Source organism: Pelodiscus sinensis, chromosome 9 (assembly GCF_049634645.1).
Source record: "Pelodiscus sinensis isolate JC-2024 chromosome 9, ASM4963464v1, whole genome shotgun sequence".
Taxonomy (NCBI): Eukaryota; Metazoa; Chordata; order Testudines; family Trionychidae; genus Pelodiscus; species Pelodiscus sinensis.
In genome coordinates this window covers 31732220-31749401 of record NC_134719.1, presented here as the reverse complement: position 1 = coordinate 31749401, position 17182 = coordinate 31732220, and positions in this window count along the sequence as shown.

Below are 17182 nucleotides of genomic sequence, written 5' to 3'. Positions count from 1 at the left end.
TCAGGGGCGTCCCTTTAACCACGCGTCTCTGCAAAGGGCAGGCACCAGCACCCGGAAGGAAATGCTGCCCCCATGCCCTGGCAGAAGCGGTTCCGGGTGGCTTTTAATTTCGAAAGAGCGTCCAGCAGTCAGGACGCTCTTTTTCGAAAAAGCGGATCCATTTTCCGATCCGCGTATTGTAGTCTAGACGCGCTTTTTCAAAAGAGGCTGTTTCGAAAGATACTTTCGAAAAAGCATCTTTCGAAAGAGGCTTGCAGTCTAGACATAGCCCTACAGTGAAACTGAGCATGTGTAATTAAGGGCAGAATTTGGCCTAGAAAATTTAGGGTGAAGGCTGACACTGTTGGTTCACACACATGCTGCACTGAGCTATTGCATTTCTCCAAAGCCAATTTTTATTGTTAGAAATCATTACTTAATACAAATACTTAATAAAGGTATGAAGGAGTGATTTACAGATGGAGAGCCAAATTCACCAAAGCTGGTTCTGGGATATATAGATTAGATTTCCTGTATCATTGTGGCCCATTGCATCCCAAGGGGATTGTCCTTGCCTTTCTTTAGTGTTTTCTGATGCTGGGAGGAAAGTAAACTAATTTGTGGTTGGGACTTCATAAGTGCTTCATTGGCAGAGGCTGCTGAATCGGTACTTTCCTCATTTGCTCTGACTATGCCCCCTCCTTGGCTGGCAAACTGTAGTTTTTAAATTGTGCTGGTACCCATTCAACTCTTTACATAAAACAGCTGGGTGAGTGCTGTGCCCTGGTTCATCTTAGCATAAGATGGCAAAAACTTGGGCTGTGGACAGCCTGGAGTTTTGACCTCAAATTTCCATTTTTGCTGGATTAATTTACTCCAATTTACTCGAGTCAGACAAACTTTCTCCCCTGTTCTCTGTTTTACCACTGACTAATCACCTGCCAGTCTGCCTCTTACTATCCAAACATCATAATATTACTTAACATGTATGTTTGTTTGGATTAATAATCAAAGCTCCAGTTGTTGACCAGGATTACTTTGCTCTAAGAACGGTGTTTTGATTTGGATATGCTAGAATATTTATGGAAATTTCTTTCATCAGAAAAAAATATTATAAACTGTGTTCTGCAGAAAACATTAAAAATCTGGACCTGCATCATGTATAATCCAGAAAGTGGTTCATACTTTTAGATTACCTGGTTAACACTAAAGAATAAATAGCCACTGTGCTTAAGGAAATAAGTGTGTTTAGAGTACAGTGGAGACTTAAGGCAGAATTAATTTACAGATACTGCTACTTGATTAAGAAGTCATAGCTCTGAACTAAGATTTTGCTATTTATTTTAATATAAAAATCTGATTTCTTTGATTGTATTTATTGGCAAACTTTTTGCCTACAAGCCATAGTAGTAAATTTGGACAAAAGAGAGACTGTACAATTTCAAAGACACTCCAGGAAAATTTCACCACTGTTCATGTTTTATATTAAAAATGTATACCATCCATCATTCTAATAGATTTTCCCCATGATTTATCCATCATATCATGAGAATTAAATGCTATCTTGTCTCCTTGATATTGTGCTTGGGAAAAAAAAAGTATTCCTTTCCTATTTCTGTCCATTGAAGAAATTCATAAAGTGAGAAATCCAGAATTTGGAGTAAATAGGCTCACCATTCAGAAATTATGTTTGCAGGATTCACTGGCATAAATTTTAAAAAGAATAAATGAGGGTACGTCTACACTACAGCGTTAATTCAAGTTAACTTAATTTGAAATAGTTAATTTGAATTAAGCTAATTCAAATTAACACTTCTACACACAAAACCTATTTTGAAATAGTGTTTTGTTATTTCGAAATAGCGCGTCCACAGTGAGTGGAGCCTGAACCGAAGATAAGGCTGGCTGGAACCAGTGCTGGCAGGGTATCAGGTTAGGACTTAGTGTGTGGGGCTGCTACCTGAGGCTAACTGAGCTCCGTGCTTAAAGGGACCCTACCCCTACCCCAGATAGACAGTTCTCAGGGTTCCCTGCTTGCTTGTCTACCTCGATGAAGGACAGCAAAGCAGTCCTGTCTTGGAGTGCCCTGAGTGCCCGCACTCAGGACACGACAGCACTTGGTCACATGGAGTCAGAGCTGCCCCTGGGCACGCTGGTGCATCTTGTGGGGTCGTTGCCATCAGCCTGGGTGCACTTGCTGCAGACTGCCATCTGGAGGGTTCATCGGGGGGGGGGGGGGGTTTGGCATAATCTAGGAGACCCTGCGGGAGAGTGTCCACCCCGAGGAGCCCCCAGAGATACTCTGGTCCTCCCCACCGGGGGCTTGTGCCCCATTCCTCCCTCATGTTCTTCCACTTACCCCTCCCTAACCCCCCCTTCCTGATGTCAAATAAAAGACATGTATGTTCAAAAATAGAAACTGGGTTTATTGAACAAAACTGGGGGGGGCGGCTGAATCTCTGGGGAGACTAGGAAAAAGAGGTGGGAGAGGGGAAGAGAAAGGGTGGTAGAGGGGAGGGGGAAACCTGGGAGGAGGGAGCTGGAAGGGGGAAGCAAGGGGAAGAAGAGGGAGGGGAAGCTCAAGGCCCAGGGTTGGGGGTCTCGCCGGACCAACTTGATTTTCATGCAAACCTGCTCCTGTGTTCTCATGTGGCCTTTGGTGGCCAGGCTGGCAGCTATCCTGCCATAGACGGCCGCATTCCTCCATGTAGTGCAGAGATCATGGACGTTGGGGGCATCCCCCCCAAACCTGAATAAGGTCCATGATCTCTACCCTGGACCAGAAAGGTGCCTGCCTTCTACAGTCCCAGTCAGGCTCCTGGGAGCTGGCAGACTGCTCCTGGGGAGCGGTGGAGGGCTGGCTCATGTTTTGGGGCCACTGGGTCGGGGCCCCGGTGGCCATTGCTGGCTCTGGGTTGGCAGGCTTGGAGCTGGCACAGGCACTGTGGCCAGGGTCTACCTCTTTAATGGCTCTGGAGCTGGGGGAGAGGAGAGTAAGTTTTCCTGGTTGTACCCAGAGTTGCCACCAGGGCTCCCTGGGATGGTCTGGAGGCCCCCTATTTCGAATTAAGTGTCTACATAGCATTTAATTCAAAATAGCTATTTCGAATTTGGCGTTACTCCTCAGAGTGAGGTTTACCAAATTTGAATTAAGTGCTCCGCTATTTCGAATTAATTTCGAAATAGCAGTTTGCATGTATAGACACTATTTGACTGTTATTTCGAATTAACTTTGCAGTGTAGACATACCCTGAGATAAAAAGACTTTGAGAAGATGTTGCACTGCCTGGATAGTACAGCCCACTCAGCCATACAAAATGTACGTACAATACAATTCCCTGGAAGGAAAAGTATTTCCCCTTTTCTCGCTGTGGCTCTTAGTTTTTGGTGTACTTGCAATATTTTGCTTGTTTAAAGAAGCTAGATTTTTAGATTCCTTTGCTGAATTTCTTCCAATACCTTCTATTGGAGGTATTTTCACACACTGGTCAAAGCACCATCAAAGAACAAAAGAAGGGCAACTGCTGAGAGCTGACTTGTCATTGAAAGCTGATGTTCCACATTTCTGGTTGCTCTATTGCATTAAAAGAAATAAATACATTAAATAGGTTTCCAACATTAATTTTCCACATAAGAAATTACTGTAGTTCCCATGGGAACATTATGCAAACACAGATGGGAAGTAGTAGCCCATATTATTGGGGACGGTAGGAGAAGTGTCCATGAGACAACTTTATATTAAGATTAGAGGAGTTACCTGGTGTTGCTGGGTCCTGGTAGGTGTTCGGGAAGTGGGGAGCAGCAGTCAGGGCAGAGGGCTGAGAGCTGTGGGAGGACTTGGGGCGGGGGGCTGGGAGGTTCAGGACAGGGGACTGAGGGCAAGTGGTTGTGAGTATGGGGGTGCAGAAGTCAGAATAGGGGTTAGGAGGTGCAGGACTCAGGGTACGGGTCAGGGCTCAGGGCAGGGCAGGGGGGATTTAGGCCAGGGGGCACATGGGAGGGGGCTGGAAGGCTGGGGAGGGGCTAACTGGGGCTATCCAAGGTGGTGAGGCTGGCGCTGCTCCAGAGGCCGCTCCTCTCACGGGGCCAGGGTTGTGTTGCCCTGGCGGCTCCTCCCAAGGAGCTGGGACAGCATTGCCAGCGCAGTAGCTCCCAGTGGGGAAAGCCTGCCTAGCCCCCCACTCCTCAGGCAGCTCTTCTCAGGGCATGGGATCAGGGACTGGACCATGGTTCCCAGCCCCTTCTCACCCCCCAGCAGTTCTTCACTGTGGAGGGCAGGTCTGGGCCATGGTTCACGGCCCCCACCCCAGTGTCTCCTCATGGGGAGGGCGGGCCATGGTTCCCAGCCGCTCTGGCATCTCCTATGGGGCAGAACTGCAATGAACGGCCTCAGTGGTGTTCGGGTGAGGGGGGAGGGGCAGAAGTTGCAGCAGTTGGGCTACTTTGCATCTGGCATTGTGGCTGAGAGCTGCAGAGAGGGTTTTGAGGCAGGGGGGTCACTTTATGCATGGCCGGTGGCTGGCAATGCAGACATCCCTGGGCCCAGCTGGCCACTCTGTTCCTGGTGTGGCCACCCCTCTGAGATCACCCTGTAGCTGAGCCCCATGCTCGCTACTCCCAGTGGTCACTCTGCAATATGCCTGTCCCTCCTATTTGCCCCTTCTCTTTCTACATTGTGGAAAACTATCTGATTCCAGCCACACCTCATTTTCCTAGTACAACCAAACCTTGACTTGGCTTTAAGTTAGTATAAGAGGAAGTTTGGTGGTCCTAGCCCTTACCAGTTAGGAGGAGATCTTGAACAAACAGACTCACAGACAGATGCACATTTCTAAAATATATTGGTAGATGTGGTCTACTCTAGGGGAGTGTTTGAGAACCCCAAGAGGGATGTCATATGGTATTTCAGACTTTATGGACAGGGCCATCCCAAGAGGGATAGGAGGCCTGGGGCACCTTCCCTGCTGCAGGCCCCGGCCCCACCCCCATTCCACCCATTCCCCAACCCTGCTCCTGCTTTGCCCCCAAACTATCCCTTTTGCCCTGTCCCCCAAGCAATGTGATTTGGGGGATTACATGCGAGAGGTAGGAGCCGGAGCAGACTTGCATCCTGCTCTGCTGTGCCCAGCCCCATCATGCTGCCCTCCCAGCCTGTTGCATGCCGCATCTCCAGGGAAGTGGAGTGGGCCAGAGCACTCTGCTTCCTGCCAGCATTGAGAAGCCACACCCAGTGAGCTAGAGCAGGGCAGTGCGGGGCGGGGCAGAGTGGAGCAGGCTGCAGGGCTGCTCCGGCTCCCGCCATCCATGTGGTGAGTGTTTGTGTGTGGAAGGCAACCTCTGCTGCCACCTTACACCAGGCCTCTAATCTTCCAGTCCCTCCTATCCATAGGACGGTTAGAGGGGCCACCGCAGGGCTTCTAAAAGCACCTGGGGCAGCCATCCTGATTTCTCTTATGGATGGGACAGCTCTACTTATGGAAAGCAGATATTCATATTGCTAGGGTAATGTGTATGGCTAGGGAGAATATAAACGCTCCTTGCAATCGCTTCCCATCGTACTCTTTCTATTCCCCAGTATGCCTTTGTCCTTTGTTTTCCTATATGCGAGCAATAATTGTGTTTTAATGAATTTGCTGTATAGTGTGCCTGCAAGACTAAGACTGTTTAGCCAGTCCATGGAATTGTGTTTTACCTTTTCTTACATTGGCAACTAATCTGGTTTAACTCTTCACTGCATTTCTATATGATCATTTCACTGGAAAAAAAAGGATAAAAGAAAAATCATAAAGTTGAAAGAGCCTTGAGAATGAGAAGACTCTTTTAAAAAAAAAGAGTTTTTTAGTCTGTGGTGATGCTGCTGACCTTCGCAGTCTGTTTTGCTTTGCTTTGGTATGTTTCACTGCCCCAGGAGGTCATTAACAGACAGTGGTGACTGTTTTGTCAGGTCTTATTGTTTAATTAGATCACAGTTCATGTCAAAATTCTAAAATTCTTTTGGCACATGCCAAAATTTTCACAGTTTTTAGTTTTTAAGTTGAAATATTTCTTAAACAATAAGCAGCAGCCTCGACAAGGGAGAAGACAAATATATTTAATATTTACACTATGCACTTAAAAATTTCTGCCTCGGGTTACATTTATTGAAATGTGACATCTTATTTTCCAGAGTATCCTATGGGTAATCCCTTAAAACTTGTATTGAGATTAATATAATCCTTAAAAAAAAGGCCTACTGTGGTTCACAATATGCATAAGACAACTAACTCTTACTTCAAATCTTGCCTTCATTCATCAGGAATTTTACACAAGATTAAAAACAAACTCATACAGTAACATTAAATATAATGTTGCTGATATGAACTGCCCTTGAAATCATACATCAGTGCTGTTCAATTTGTGACAAACCATGTTATGCTAATGATAAAATACTTGCCACCATCTCTGTAGTAGCAAACTACCGTATTAAAAGTTTGCTGTTCGGTATATTCATCAATGAATAGTTGACCCAGCTCACCTTGCTTTCACCTCCCATCCCTGGTTTAGAATATACCAGTGAAATTGAAGATGGAAAAATGTACCATATTACCTCACCTTGTCTACTCCATGCTAACAGAAAATTCTTCCATATAGTAAATTGTTTAGGGCCTGATTATGCCACCCTTGTTCATCTTATTGTACTACTTACCTCATTGAAGATGCTTAGAAAGGAGGAATACTGAAGTGATCCAAGAGCAATAGTGTACAAAGAATCAGACAAATATTCAGAGTTATATGGTACAAAAAAGTCAGCCTGATTTTGGGTAAATGGAACTGCTTGTACAATAAGTCACAACTTCAAGTGAGTCAGGGCTAATTCTGGTACTATTAATTCTTCTTTGAAAACTGTCCATATGGGTGCTCCATTCTATTGCTATATCTACACTGCAGGGTTTTTATCGGAAAAAGGAACGCAAATTGTGAACGGCTTTTTTTGGAAGAGGCTTTTCCGACATTTGGCCCATATACATGGGAAAAACCTCCTTTCATACAATGAGGAATACAGGGATGCTGAAAGAACGCGTCTTTGGACGTGGCAGAGCTTTTCCAGGATACCCCGGAAAAGCTCCACTGTGTAGACATAGTGTATTTGCATCCCTGTGCCTCACATTAGAGACTTTAGGTAGCAGTGTCTGTTTGGCCCGCACATGCGCTCTCGCCATCTTGTGCTTTGCCTTGGTGCATTATAGTGCTGTGCAGGCAAAACAGCCTCAGTTCTTTCTCAACTACCTTTGGCTTGAGATGGAGCCTTAGCAGTGTCTGAGTTCAGAGTCGGTCATAGATTTTCCCTTAGTCAGTATTAATACTCCCTCTTCTTTTCAAAAATATTTTTTTTTAATTCGATGCAAGTTGCACTTCACAAAACTAGGACTCTCTGTTCCAGCATCATCTGTGGGCCGGTAGGACCACAGACATTCCTGGACCAGAGAGCCTTGGGCTGATAGGCTAGTTGCAGGAAGGCTGGCATCAAACACACTCACTAACCCATATGGATCCTGCTGGCACAGTTCCCTAGTACATTTCCCTAGTACATTTTTACTTAATTTTTGAAACAGGTCTATATAACCATCATTAAGGGCATGCCTACGCTTAAAAAAGCTGTTGGCATAGTTAATCTACATCTGCAAAAGGGAGTAGCTATGCAACAGGAGAAGCTCTTCTGTTGACATAGTACTGAGGTGTGGATTTGTCACATCCCTGAGCAACATAGTTATACAATTGTAAATTTATAGCGTAGGCCTGGCCTTAGATACATGACTACGGTTTAAAGTTATTAACATGCCCCATAGCTCTGAGACATGCAGTGGCTACATTAAATCTCGCTTTGAAATACTGGAATCAGTGAGGCTCCATAGACTTATTTGAACTTCTATATAGCTGTGAAAGACAATAGTCTTTTCTGGTGTATCTTAGGTTCTGGAGAGCCAGTAAAAGATGTAAGTTAAAGGAGATTGGAGGCTATTTTAATGTGTAATTTTTACACCCTCTGGTTAGTTACTTTTCTTTCTAAACCCCTGCAGAATGTGAGTTATATGGATATAGACTTATTCTCTGTGGGATACATTCAGAAGCTATATGTAAGTCACATATTACTATGTGGTTTCACTAAATAAGTCAATAAGTCTAGATAAATAAGTCTAAGTCAGTCTCAAGGAGGTCTAAATTGGTATGATATGCACAGGAGGGGTCTGAAGTAAGAGGCAAGCTATGCCAATTTAGAATTCCTCTAGACTTAATTAGAGAGACAAGGTGGGTGAGGTAATATCTTTTATTGGTCCAACTTCTGTTGGTGAGAGAGACAAGCTTTTGAGCTACACAAAGCTCTTCTTAATTGGCATTCTTAGATTTACTTAAATTCCCCTATGCTAGTTGGCACAGCTTCGCCTCATAAGTCAATATATACTCTATACTTTTAGGCTATGTCTAGACTGCAAGCCTCTTTCGAAAGAGGCTTTTTTGAAAGATACTTTCGAAAAAGCCTCTTTCGAAAAAGAGCGTCTAGACTGCAAGCGGAACTTTCAAAAAAGCAAGCCGCTTTTTCGAAAGAAAGCAGTGAGTGAGTCTGGATTCTCTCTTTCTAAAAAGCCCTCTTGGCATTCAAGAATGCCTTTTTTTGAAAGAGCACTTTCGAAAAAAGGCATTCTTCCTCGTGAAATGAGGTTTACCGCCGTCGAAAGAAAAGCCGCGTTCTTTCGATTTAATTTAGAAAGAATGCAGCTGTAGTCTAGACACAGGTGAAGTTTTTTTGAAAAAAGGCTCCTTTTTTCGAAAAAAACCCTGAGTCTGGACACAGCCTTATAAATAAAACACAGTAGAAGCATTGAATTGTGAATGTAATCAAACTCATCTGATTTTATCATTATTTTATACTGATTGGATTGCTGTTTATGATCTTTAATGAGGTCATTTTATTACATACTTTCTCAGCATGATTAAGTAACCTGAAATGAAGACTTTCGGTATAAATTTAAAAATAATATATTTCTAATTTTATTTAAATCTACATGTCCTCAAATTTACGTCTTGTGCTGTGAAAAGCCTTTTGTATTGGTTGTATTTGATTCCATATAGTCTATGTAAAAGCTCCTAATATGTTCATTTTCACAGCAACTCTTGTTTTGTTTTAAAATGGTGTCATGTTATTTATAGTGCTCTGATCAGATCACTCATATCTTGTGTTTACAGGGAAAACAGCATTTCACTTTGGGTTACATAGAAGCATTCAACTTCCAAAATTCAAAAATGTCCTGTGATAGGAAAAACAGAGTAATATTTCTCAACAATGTTATGCATGAACAAAAATGAGTTTTAAAATGTGTTTAGTATTGTCATTGTTAACTTTGTTGCCTGAATAATCAGATCCAAAGTTGCTTAACTGTATTTCAGAGGTATGAGTTAGAATTGATTTTATTGCATCTCTCACAAATTTGATTTTCTTTTGAGACTATTTGGAATCTATAATGAAGTGTAGCCACATGCAATAGAATAGACTGAATGGAAAAGAGGAAAGGGGCTGTAATGGAGGAACAGGGTCCAGGCTACCCCATTTGAAGTAGATGCCATGAACAAAAACCTTTGGGTACATGTCGAAAAGAGAAGACGTGATCAGAAGGGACCACTGAGTCTCAGGAAGATGAAACAACTATTTATGTAAGGTCATGGAGATAGGGACCTGTTCTGTAGGATGGGGGCAGTGCTCTACTTTTTTTCCCCATCCATCAGCCAGACAATCAAGATAAAACCCTGGGTGTTGCTGATGTGGGAAGAACAGCATAAAAAAGCAACCAGTTCTCTCTGGAGATAGGGAATGGATTCAACAGGGACACTTTGCCAGTGGAAGGTGAAGGTTGACCCAGACTTCTTTCCCCTCAGGTTACATAAAAGGGGCCAGAACCTGTTGTCCTCATGAGAAGAACAATGGGAAGAAGGACTTCTGGTCTCAAGGTTTTGTGTTTGAGGTAACTTAATTTTAAAGACTCTTGCGGCATAGGGAAACTTAAAAGGCCTGTAAAGAAAGAGAAGAAGAGTTGTTACGGGCAGCAGGCCTGATACACAACCCTTTTGAGCTTCCTAGGGAAATTATCCAACATGAATACTACCCAATTCCAAGTTTATATATAAAAAATATCTGTGGGAAAAAGAAATGCTGTCACTGAGGGGAAGAAAGTGGTTCCTGAAGAAACCACTGATGCTGACCTTGGCTTTGGGACTCGAAGCTATACTTCTATGGGCATGGTGAATGGATTCCTCTTTTCCCTCAGTGTAAGGGGAGAAGTGGGCTCTTGGAGATGCCTTCCAGACTTTATCCAAGAATCAGGAAAGGAATGCAGTCTGGGAAATGTAGTCCACAAAGGCAGGCACATTAATAGTTCTACCTTTTCGCAATTCATGATGGCAATAAAAGATGTCAATAAGAGATAGACCATATAGAGTCAGGCTGTGCTGATGCTCTCTCTTGTATGATTTAAGTGGTGAAAACACTTCCCGACTAAATTGATTTGATTTTTACAATTCTTTTCTTGGCAATGACTTTGGGATAGACACCTTTGAGCAGGGTCTGAAATAAACTGTCAGGATGTTTTGTTGTCTTTTGGGAGAGGTTGAAATAGGGACCCCAGACCAGCAACTTTCTAATTCCAAATTTCAAGGTGGTTTTGTTGTTGTTTTGTTTGGCTTGGCTTATGACAGAGTCTCTCTCTCTCTGAATTATCATAATACAAATAATGTGTTTACATCATATTATTTGTAGAAGTCTTCAGTTTCTCCTAAAGGTGGTATTCTTCTCTACCTACAGACTCTCATGAAACAAATGAATATTTTTAGCAGTAGCTCCTTAAAATAGTAACAATTTAGAACTGGGGTGGGCAACAAAATGGTGATGGTCCACCAGGTTTAGCCCCTTGTGTGTCACTGCCTCTATATTTACCTGCATCTCTGCAGGCACAAGCAACCGCTGCTCCTATTGGCTTGGAACAATGATCCGCGGCCAATGGGATCTGTGATTCCCCCATACTGCAGAGGCACAGGTAAATACGGAGGTGTGGGAGCCTATCAGGAGCTAACCCTGGCAGACCGGATCCAGACCATGGCCTGGTATTTGTCCACCTCTGATTTAGAAGAATATCCTAGCATAACATCTCAACAGTTCAATTATTAAATAGCATTACAAATGCTCCCTTTCAACAAAAATATATGTGTTTCTACTGTGGAAGGTATGAGATCTGTCTTGTATACCTTTCTCATTTAATGGCATCTGGCATTACTTCTGTCCCAGCTATTCAGGAAAAATGTTGGCTGGACCACAGAACCATTATTTGCTGAATCTGCCTCAGAGAACAGCTTGGGAGTGGAAAATTAATTTTTACATTTAACATCTCCCTCTTGGAACAGATTCATTAGAGTCAAAATCCCACCTTATATGGCCACAGAAACTGTTTCTGGATTTTCACCATTAATTCAGCTCTAAAATGGAATAATTATGGCACATGCTATAAACTGCAGCCACTGCAAACTCAACATGGATTTCTGTTGTAAGCATATGCATCTCCTTCTACTCCAGTGCATTACATATACTCATTCTTTGGCTTGCTTGTTCCCGTGTTTGTGTCCATCTATTATCCAGATTAAGAGATTCATGTGTCAATCAAAAATGGATTTAAAATTAGAATATTTTTAAATTACACATCTTCTGTAAGGTGCTCCTCCTCTTGGCAAGCAGTGCCATGGAAAATTATTATTTATTAAAAAAGATCACAGCAGCTGATGCTGAGGGGCATTCATTGGTAACACATTACAGTGCAGCTGACCTATGACCACAGAAAGATTATTCTGCATGCACTTGCCAAATGGAAACTACCACTGAATGTACATTAGATGTACATTACACATAACTTTCTGCTCATTAGACATCTAAGTAATGGGGTGGCTTTTGGTTCAAATCTAAGGTTGGGCAAACCAGTTTGAATAATACAAATGTAAATGAGTTCCATTTTCTCAGCTTCTACTGAAGTTTGAAAGCGTTATGTTAACATTCTCTCTTTTTTTTTCTTCTTCTCATTTTTAAAATTGCTGGGTCATAAAGTGCCAAAATACTACAATAAAGTCTACTACAGTGATATTTTTCCAGCCCAACAAGAAATAAGAAATCTTATGGATGTTTGCAGATTTTCCAGCTCAAACTTGCAAATCCAAGAAGTTGAGGTCATTTAAATAATGCATGGATAAGACTACAGGATGATTATCTGCACTAGCAACCTGATATTCCGCATCTCTGAAAATCAAGTCATAAGCCCTCAATCTTTTTATGGGTGCACTCACTGATTAGTGACAAAACAGGCTTTCAAAAAGAATGGGTGAATTTATTGACATTTTACTTGATCTGAACAATTCTTTATTTTAGCAAGTTAGTTATAACATATAGCAACTTATTACAGGCTTATCCAATTTGGCCACTTTGATAATCAGTCAGGCCTTCAACATGGCTAACATAATGTAGTTTTCCAAAATAAAATCTTTTAAAGTTGAAAGGTTTAGATTGTCAACTTCCTTATCAATTAGTCAACTATAAACAGACGGCAAAATCCCGGTTCTGTTGAAGTCAGCTGCAAAACTCCCATTAAGTTCAGTAAAATAGTGATAGAAATGTAGCCGTGTTAGTCTGTTAAAGTCTGTTAAAGTCTTGTTAGTCTTTAAAGTGCTACATTGTCCTGCATTTTGCTTTAAGTTCAGTAAGGCCAGGATTTCAACCAGAGTGTTCAATAGTCTTTAATATGATGTCCATACAGACAGTGGCTAGAAAAGAGAAGAAAATGTCTGACTTTCATTTTCATGAAGATTAACAGTGTCTGTGCAGCTCTGGGTTATGCATTTAGGTAAGTGATTAATAAATTGAAGAAAAATGTTACCAGTCCCACAAAAGGGCATTAATTATGGGATGTCTGCAGTTCTTAATTGTATGGAGAAGTCCCATAAAATTCAAGTAGCTTTGAAAGCAATGGTATCTGCCGTCCTATAGAAGAGATTCAATTGCCTGACCTGCATTCCCTAAAAAAGTGAGGGAGATGTTGGGCTGAACCAAAGTCCACAGAAAGAGTCTCATTGACATCAGTGGGTTTTGGATCAGACAACCTGAGAGCAACACAGTCTTTTCTAACACTAAAAAAAGTGTGGTGACCTCAGGGACCATACAATGTGATGGGTTGTTCCAGGCAGCGTTACAAGGTATTAATCTTGGAGACCACAAAGAAAAGAACTAGGTTTATGGAGGAAAAACATTTATGAAGATACATCTGTGCTATTGTCTCTTTAAGTCTAGCTGGCAGTGATTCACAAAAACAGTGCATTCCATGTTACTAAAGGATAAAGAAAGTCGAGAACCCACTGGTGTTCTGTACCTATGGATAAAAGAGAGCAGGAGGCATTTCAGGGATGGACTTATCTGCTATAATATGAGTAATTTTAAAATAATGCAAAGTGTGCTCTATAAGGAAATGAGAGAGGGCCCAAAATGCCTTTAAATTTATTTTTATAATAAATATCATTAAACAAAATTTTAAACAATATATTTTTATTTTGCATGCAATGATTATAATGTAAAAGGGAGCCAATTCATGAGATGGTTGAAATAAAGAGTTACTAACAATGAAGTCACTATTTTATTGAAACTTGATCAACTTCTCTGGGTAATTTGGGATTTTTAACAACATTTTTCAAGGCTGAAAAGAAGGGGGGAAAGGATTTTAAGTTTGGCAGAAATGGAAAGTGTTTACTATGAAAGTTTGATTTGGACATGGAAAACCTGTTTCAAATTATTCATAACTCCACCTCTTGCAATCTATCATGTACTATAAATTACATTAAATATAAACAGTAAATAGAATTGTTCTGGAATCATAGATACAACATTAGTATTCATTAAATGAATGTGTTTGGGGTAAGGTTGGAGGAGAAATTGCTGAGATACCAAACCGGGTTTCTATGCTGCACCCATTTAATGAAGTCTCTTCTATTTGGATCATGGACACATTCTTCAACACTTCTACTAATATGCCACACTCTTTATGGGGGCAAAAGTGGAGAATGTGCCTTAACCACATAAAGAACACAATTTTACAATTCAAAGCCAATTAATTAAGCCTCTATTTTTTATGCATGAGCGACCATCTCTCAGTTACACACCCAAAGCAAAGCTCCAAGGAGGGCCAGCCACCCACAAAAAAAGAAAATAGTTCATTCCCAGCTCTCATTTGCTAAATGCACATTTTCAATAGAAACAAAATGTTGAAAATGCCTTCAAAAGAGAGTGTGTATTTCTGAAGGCCCAAAGCAGCAGTCCCAGCAAAACATGCTGGGTTTTTTTGTTTTGTTTTTGTTTTGTTTTCAATGAAGGGTCTTAATTAAAGCAGGGAAGAGAGGAAAACCTCCCCATGAATCAGAAAATTACGGTACACTTGCTGGAGTGAGAGGTGAAAGAGAAAGGAGGCCTAAAATTAATGATAAAATGAGGAGTCAATAAGGAGATAGCTGATGGAGCTCAGTAAAGTGGGAGCATGGAAAGGATGGTGAAAAACAGAGAGTGAAGACAGAAAGTTAAAGTACCTCTATCTAACTGAACTCATAAAAAGCTAAAGATGAACTAATCAGCAGTCACTGAAGACACAAAAAAGTGTGTGGGGGGACGGGGGAGTAATCTGATTTAATTCTCCATTCACTAGATAGGAATATAGCTGTTTTCTAATAAGACAGAACAGACTATTTTGTTTTTTAGTGCACAGTATCTCAGGATTATTTGGCCTCTAAGTATTTTGAAACTTAGTACAAAGCAAACCCGATCTGTCATCACTGATGCCAGGGAGGGAGAGGTTTGGAGGAGAAAGGGAAGAATGAGCCTTGAAGTTAAAAAGTTACTGATTAAGCCATTTGACTTTTTTCCTTCATTGCTCGATTGTAGTCCAGAAAACATATGTTTAGTTTATTTTGGATGAAGGGATTCAATGTGTGATAATGCCCTGAGAGTATAATATCCTCACAGATTCAGATTTCTCATAGGAAATGTTAATGAGTGTTTTCTATTGCGCTGAAGAATACTATGTAACAGAGCTGGTAGAATACTACACAAATAGCCATTATGACAAATGCTCAGGAAGACTCTTTGTTACCAGCATAATCAGGTCCTTTTTTATACACTAGTTGCCAGCAATTGCATGAATAGAGTCTTGTTTAGGAAGTGGTTGTTCTCTGTACAAGTACCCACAGTTGCATTCACAGTTTGGTCCTGATGTTTAAATGAGAATATTCACTCATCATTATTTATTCTTTGGCATTCATTACTCTCCAGATTTAATCATGCAATCAGAGAGCAGACACAGTAGCATGTGACTTAAATGACCAAACATAAACCATAGTTAGCACAGCAGATAGTCAAAGTGATTAGTTTGTGAACATCTCCTAAGATAAAAATTGTTCATACAAATTAGGATCGTCTTCTGCAAACACGTCCCTACATCCTTACATTTGGCTAGCTTTGGCACCTGCATAGTATCTCTTTCATAAATATCGGCTGGATTTACAGCCTGATGGTCAAATACAAACAGCAAAATTTATACTCAGAAGGAAAAAAGGCTAAATTTTGTCATAATTTATTAACAGCAATTAATTTAATAACCTGTATGTAGTTATGATAAACTATTTGCATTCCTAGTCTTAATGAATTAGTTTATTGTTTGTATTATGGCAATATCATATACATATAATATGATGGGGACTAATTTAGCTACAACTACTCAAGAGAGAGATCTTGGAGTCATTGCGGTTAGTTTTCTGAAAACATCCACTCAGTGTGCAGTGGCAGTCAAAAAAATAAATAGAATGTTAAGAATCATTTAAAAAGGGATAGAGAATAAGACAGAGAATATCTTACTGCCTCCGTATAAGACCATGGTAAGCACACATCTTGGACAGTGCATACAAATGGGTCACCTCATCTCCAAAAAGATTATATTGGAAAAGGTTCAGAAAAGGGCAACAAAAATGATTAGGGGTTTGGAACGGGTCCCATATGGAGAGAGGTTAAAAAGACTTGGACTTTTCAGCTTAGAAAAGAGGAGACTAAGGGGGGGATATGATAGAAGTCTATAAAATCATGACTGGTATGGAAAAAAGTGAATAAGGAAAAGTTATTTACTTATTACCACAATATAAGAACTAGGGGTCACCAAATGAAATTAATAGGCAGCAGGTTTAAAACAAACAAATGGAAGTTTTTCTTCACTCAGTGCACAGTCAACCTGTGGAACTCCTTGCCAGAGGAGGTAGTGAAGAGTAGGACTTTAACAGGGTTCAAAAAAGAACTAGATAGATTCATGGAGATTAGGTCCATCAATGGCTATTAGCCAGGATGGGTAGGAATGATGTCCCTAGCCTTTGTCTGGAAATGGGTGACGGGAAAGAGATCACATGAGGATTGCCAGTTGTGTTCCCTCCCTCTGTGGCATCTGTTGGCAGACAGGATACTGGGCTAGATGGACCTTTGGTCTGACACAGTATGGCCGTTCTTCTATACAAGAAGCTTCAGTCAGCATGAGGTTTCATTGTGCTGGATGTTATCCAAGCAAAAAGTAGAAGACATTCCCTACTCACAGTGCTTAATCTAATTATTTTTAAAAAAGAGAATGCCTCTAAACTAGAGAACAGAGTACTACAGCTACTCCCAGAATTATACCTATAGACTGTGTCTACATTGGCACCCTTTTCCGGAAAAGGGATGCTAATGAGACCAGTCGGAATTGCAAATGCCGCGGGGGATTTAAATATCCCCCGCGGCATTTGCATGAACATGGCTGCTGCTTTTTTCCGGCTCGGGGCTTTGCTGGAGAAAAGCGCCAGACTAGACGGGAATCTTTCGGAAAATAAAGCCTTTTCTGGAAGATCCCTTATTCCTGATTTTGAGAGGAATAATGGATCTTCTGGAAAAGGCTTTATTTTCCGAAAGATCCTGTCTAGACTGGCGCTTTTCTCCGGCAAAGCCCCGAGCCGGAAAAAAGCGGCAGCCATGTTCATGCAAATGCCCCAGGGGTATTTAAATCCCCCGCGGCATTTGCAATTCCGACTGGTCTCATTAGCATCCCTTTTCCGGAAAAGGGTGCCAATGTAGACACAGCCATATAGT